Source organism: Adiantum capillus-veneris, chromosome 20 (assembly GCF_014529385.1).
Source record: "Adiantum capillus-veneris isolate H3 chromosome 20, ASM1452938v2, whole genome shotgun sequence".
In the NCBI taxonomy this organism is placed as follows: Eukaryota; Viridiplantae; Streptophyta; class Polypodiopsida; order Polypodiales; family Pteridaceae; genus Adiantum; species Adiantum capillus-veneris.
The window spans coordinates 11,655,877-11,662,377 of record NC_140950.1 but is presented as its reverse complement, the minus strand read 5'-3'; positions in this window follow the sequence as shown (position 1 = coordinate 11,662,377).

The window sequence follows — 6,501 nt, the reverse complement described above, 5'->3', positions numbered from 1 at the left end:
AAGAAAGACAAGATTCGATTTCATTATTTGAGTGTGTGTGGTGAACGGTTTGACACTCCGTCTATTTGTTCATCTGCATTGCATGCACAGTCTTTGTGAAAGATAAGAATTTTTACAGTCACTTTACATGGAATGGATATGTTCATATTTTGTGTTGAAAATGGTTTCAGGAATTTTCAGCCATGGACATTCTTGAAGAAGAAAGAAGCATGACTCTAGACAAAGTTGAAGCATTGAAGGAGACACAGAAGACTTTGTGTCGCTTTCGGCGCGGCCCAAAAAAGCAAGCGTTGCAGACCTTTATGAAGTTTAAGTATCTCGTGACCCACGCATTAGAATGAGCCGACGAAGAGTCCTTTCCAGGATTCCAGAGGCGATCTCCCTCGGTGCCATACAGTTCAGTACCAGTACATCACTTTGAAAAGGAGGGGATGTCACGTGATACATCCAACCCTATGTGTCTGTGGATAAGCTACAACATGACCAAGGTTCAATCAGTCAACTCAATCTAGAATAGGAAGTGACCTGGCAGTTTTGTGAGTCTGTTTGCAGACCGTGCATGACCAGTCACTTAGATTAGATGCATATCCTCCGATTGCACACAACATGATCATAAGCATTTCCATCAGAATCCATTAGGGGAATTTTCTGGTGCATTAAGCCTATTTTCTCTATTTTTGACATTTTTCACTAATTACTTTTTAAGTGACTTTTATTGAAAAGTAGGTAGGGCAATTTTGCTAAGTTAATATATAAGCAAACCAGAGTTAGCACTTTCTGGCAGAAGAGGCAGCATGAGCCAAGCTCAACAGGCAGCTTCTTAGCAAGAACCCCCTTGGTGGTTTTCCCTCCAAGCAAGACGTCCACTTCCCTAGCGTTTTCATCAAAAGACCCATTGCCAGCATCAACCAAGCATTGGCCTTTTCAGAAAGCATCATTGCCAGAACATTCCAGTCAACTAGAGTTTTCTGCAGGCTTCATCACCAAAGAACTCCTCAGCCTAGCGTTTTACAGGCACCCCCAATCACCTCCATTTTGGCATAGCGTTTTTCAGGAGATAAGACCCGCAGTTTTCAGCAGACAAGGACCTGCATTTTCAGCCCTAAAGGCCATCAGATTTCAGCCCCAAGTACCCGCAGGTTTTTAGCCATAAAGACCAGCAGATTTTTAGCCGCAGTAGATTTTAGTCCATTAGCGTTTTTGGACAGCAGATAAAGAGTAGCAGATTTCAGTCCTTAGATCGGTCTCGCCATCCCTGTCGTCGTCATCGATCTAGCCTAGACTTGCATTAGTCACATGCATTCAGTTTGTACCCGTTTGTGCAATCAATAGTAGACCACTCTCGCCGACGAGAGTGGGGCCTTCGGAGGAGGGTTTTACAACGTCTCTGGTGTTGTATTCTCGTCTCTCTCTATCTCTCAATCTCATACACTTGCACGCACAGTGTCCATTCACTTGTTTGTGATCATAGCACTCTCTCATTAAGAATGGAAGGCTCTCCCTTCCATAAGAACAAAAGGAACCTTGAGCACATTTCGGAGCACTCATCTTGATCAAAGTTCAAACATTCATTCCGCTGCACCTTACAGCGGAAGCGAAGTGACGGAGAGAGAGAGAGAGAGAGAGAGAGAGAGAGAGAGAGAGAGACCTAGTCAATTAAGCATGGAAACCGTTTACGTCTCTTGACAGTTTATGTTTGAATTGAACACTTCAAGAACCTTAGTCGTTTAAGCATGAGAAGCACCTCAAGCTTGGAAAAGGTTCCCACAAACACTTTGAGCACTTTAGTTAGCAAGTGGACAAACACCTCATGCTTTGGGTAATATTCCCACCTCAAGGTCAGCCCTAGCTTGCCTAAGGTCAAGGTCAAAGGACTTTTTAACACTAACTGTTGGAGTTCTTTAATGAAGCTAACCCTAAGGTCTTTTAAGCTCCATTAGATGCACGGCTCTTTGATAGACTACCTCCTTTTGGATCCCTATTGAGATGTAACCATCTGTCCTCTTGGTCCCTTACTGAGGTGAATCTAAAAGCACTTATTGCACATTGCTCTTTGGTAGACCGTCTCCTTTTGGACCCCTATTGAGATGCAACCATTTCTCCATTTGGTCCCCTGTTGAGATAGGTCTAGAATCACATATCTATATCCTAACTCTTGTTCCCCTTTTATCTTTCCATATTAAATCATCAGTTTAACATGAGAAAATCATTTGGTAAAGCTATATATTATATTTTATGACAGACAAACTCAAAAAACACAGTAAGTATCAATAGACTATAAAAAATTAAATTGTACTACCTACCTGATAATCACATACGGCTGTCGTCCAATCGCCTTAGCTAGAGAACAATGTTTGTGCTAAGCTACTCAAAACCAAAATGAATAGTTATACATCTCGTCTTGCAATGAAGCGTCACAAAGTGAAAATGCTAATTATACAATGCACGCCATGCATAAGTGCCATACAAAAGTATGGTGGAGAGTTGGCACTGTGCTCTCTCCAAACATTATAAGAAACAGAAACTATGCCCTATCCCACAACAATTATGTGTTGCGCAAAGCAAACATATAGGCATAGGGAATTGGATGCAGATAACGGAACTTGCAGTATTGTCGAGTTGGAGTCATGGTTGCATCTCAATCGCTCTCCCTATGCTAAAAGGAGTGAGCTTTAGAGGACACAACACATGTTTGAGGTGTTTATTGTCCGAGATGGCATCTTTTGCAACATATAGATTGAGAGTGGGATATGGCCAACATGGCAGTTAGGGAAGATACTTAATAATGCTTCAATCAATATGTGCTCAGCTAAGTTATCGTTGATATATGCTCAACTATGCTTTGGTGGTTAAACATGCCAAATGTGGTGAACTTCAAAGAAAATAAAAGTGCTTCTTATTTTTGGGATGTTGGTTGTTGGAGCTTTGATTGTGGTATAACTCTCACATGGAAGCTCGAGACGAAGAGGTCTTTTCTTCAATGCATTTATCCAAGCTTGCATCTCGTCCGCTCATAAGAGCATGTGGATGCATACTTGATCTGTGAAACTTAAAATAAAATAAGCTTAAGCTATGAGGTCTCTCCAATCTTTAAAAATTAAAAATCATTTGAAAAGATATGGAGTGCATAAGTGAAGGGTGAGTTTAGGAAATGAAAAGACCATAGAGGTGAAAAGTCAAAAGACTTTTTTGTGTGCATAGGAATAGGAATAGAGAAGGTAGAATGTTCTTTATACATTTGTGTTTTTCTTCTTAGTTTTCTTTCCTCTAGCGGTTTGAAGCCATTAGACCCATTACCAAAGCCTTTTTTTTTTTAAAGAACCGTTAAGGAAAGCCTTTCATTTTCAGCAAAGGATAGTTGAAAATAAAGCAAGCGAAGGTGGTGGTTGAAAAGAGTCGTCATCGTCAAAGGGAGAACATTGCTTGGAGAAGGAGACGTGCAGAAGATTGGAGTGCCCACTAGCATTGAGGGGAGAAGCAGAGAGGCTGGTCCTACTTGGAGCCATCGACGAGCAGGAATAGATTACAATGTCAACCGTCGTCGAGCACAGGAGCATCAATGTGAGCAAAGTGCTGCCAATGAGTGGATTGCAAGAAGGTGTTTGTGACATTTAATGGTCTAGTAGCTTGTGTGTAGTGGAAAATAGCATGAACATATTGAGCATTTCATTAGAATACCTTCCTAATGAGAATAACAAGAGTGCTTCGGTAGAGTGAGCAATAAAAAGTATATCACCTAGTTAGATAGCATGAAAAATACTTCAAAAGATAGAGAAATTAAGCAATTGACAACAGTTGAGGACCGGATTTGCATGGAGCCGGTCCCCCCTCCAAAAGGCTTTGTATTATGGTTTCTCCCATCAAGAGAGACATTTCACAATACAATTCTTTGTGTTCCTTCAATACTAGCTAGTGCAATGAAGATGGAAACTTCAAGCACTAAGCAAAACACTTATCAAACACAACATTAATTCCCTCACGGTCTCAGACCCAAAACCTCACACACCTTCGAAGATGGTGGGAGCTAGCTAGGTATGAGAGTAGATTGAGAGGAAGGAGTAGGTTTACGAGAAAGATATACATCTCCTCACATAAACACTCATATTAGCATAGCTTAGCTTAGTAATTAGCATGGTAGAGGAGATGAGCATGCATTGAAGCTTGGCTCTTGGTTGGATTTGCATCACAAAGCCAAGAGTTGTTGGTGTAGGCCTCCCTTCTCACAAGATTGGAGTAGGTGGTAAGCTTTCTATTAAAACTTGAGAAGGAGAGAGAGAGTCTTCTTGCTTTACACATTGATTGTGTGAGTGAATAATTCCTTTCAAAAATCAGCCCCCTCTCTCTCTCTTGGTGGACCCCCCTTGCTAATTGCTCATGCTACAACCCTATTGGACCTCCCCAGCCTCAGCCAATGGAAATTAAGCAGCATAAGTAATAGCCTTCTGACATGTGTCCCCCTTTCCCCTTTTGTGAGAGCTTTAGGTAATTAATAAATGCAACTAAAGTCTCATTGGACCCCTTTGCCTCCTAGCCAATAGGAATCATGCAAGCCATTGGACCGCTGAATGCACATTGGACCCCTTGAGAGACTGTCCAATAGTCTTCTAGAGAGCTTAATTCTTATTGGTTCTTTTATTAAGTGTTTTTAAATTGATTAAACTAGATTTACTCTAGCCTAATTCTCATTGGTCCACCTCCAAGGTCATCCAAAAGGATTTGAGTACACCTTGTGGACATTTGGGCTAGGGAGTTGACATGTGTCCCTCATTTCCTTTGTGTAAAGGGAGCTTGTGTGTGTGTGTGTGTGTGTGTGTGTGTGTGTGTGTGTGTGTGTGTGTGTGTGTGTGTGTGAGAGAGAGAGAGATAGAGAGAGAGAGAGAGAAAGAGTTTCTCTCTCATCTCCTACAACTAGGGCTCGCCCCCTCCTGTGTAGGGATGCATGAAGACTTTTGGGGCACACACAAAGCATCTAATTTCCCTAATGTTTGACCTTTGGACACAACCTTTGAATTTTGGAACCTTAGCACTTTGGAAGTTTTAATGGGTTGAACCTTAGGGTCTTTTAAGCCCATTGTTTCACATTGCTCTTTTGCAGATGCCCCCCCCCCCCCCCCCCCCTTTGGATCCCTACTTTCCCTCCTTCGGATTCCTACTGTGGCTGTCTGTCAGCTTAACCAATATTCTAGCTTTTTCTCCCCTGGCACTTCCCCATATTAAATGATCAGTTTAACATGAGAAAATCATTTAGGAGAATAAAATATTAGTTTTTATGACATTACCTCTCTCTTGAAACCATAGTCCTCCTTGACTGTGGGGTAGAGAAGATAAAGCATATTCATTAGTCCTTTTCCTAGCGGGTAGAGGATCCCTATGTTACTCTACGACATCGTTCCAGAATGGATGACTAGTCCATTTGGCGCTTGAGAGCCTAAGCTGCCGCAAGCATGTCTGCACATTAGTTCTGTCAGTCTTCCATAGTAGAGGGACATCCTAAATTCTTAAAGAGACCCTTCCAGAAATTACTGGTCATTCTAGGATCTCTATCCGACACTATGGACATTGGCAAGCCATGGTACTTAAAGATTTGTGAAATGAAGAGGGTTGCCATTTGATGGGCTTTGATAGTCTTTTTGACAAGTATAAAATGAGCTTGTTTATTGAACCTGTCTACTATCGTCCATATTCCCGTATTCCCATGGATAGACTTATGCAATCCAAAAATAAAATCCATGGATATGCTCTTCCATGGTGAATTAGGGATTGGAAAAGGTTGGAGCAATCCAGGTTGCTTCCCTGTATCAAACTTCGTCTTTTGGCATACCACACATTTAGAAACATACTCTTATATGTTTGCTTTCATGGTACGCCAATAGAAATATGTTTCAATTCCCTTTAGGGTAGACTGAATCCCTCTATGCCCTGCAGAAGGAGGAGCATGAGATTCATACATTAGTTTCTCACGTAATGAGCTAGTAATGCATAGTCTATTGCCGTAGAGAAGATAACCATCTTGTAAAGTAAATGGTTCCTCTTTCTTCCCTAGTGCAAGGGCTAAAATCATGTCTCTAAAATCGGGATCAATAGCATACTCATCTACCATAGAAGATAGATCATTGTGAATTGCTATGGAAACCGCATTCACTCTCGGCCATCTTGAGAGTGCATCGGCTACTTGATCATGCTTGCCAGCAATGTGAGCAATATGAAAATGAAATTGCAAAAGAAAGTTTGCCCACCTCATTTGTTTGTCGGAGAGCTTGGTTTGTGTCATGAAGTACTTAAGACTTTGGTGATCCGTTTGCAGAATGAAAGGAGTCCCCAATAAATAGTGCTTCCATGAGTCTAAGGCATGTAGAACTGCAAGGAGTTCCTTTTCATATATTCCCAGAGCTTGCTCAATTGGGTCGAGCCTTTGACATTCATAGCCTATGGCGTGCCCTTCTTGAAGAAAAACAGATCCAAGGCAATCACCACAAGCATCACATTGGACCTCAAATGGCT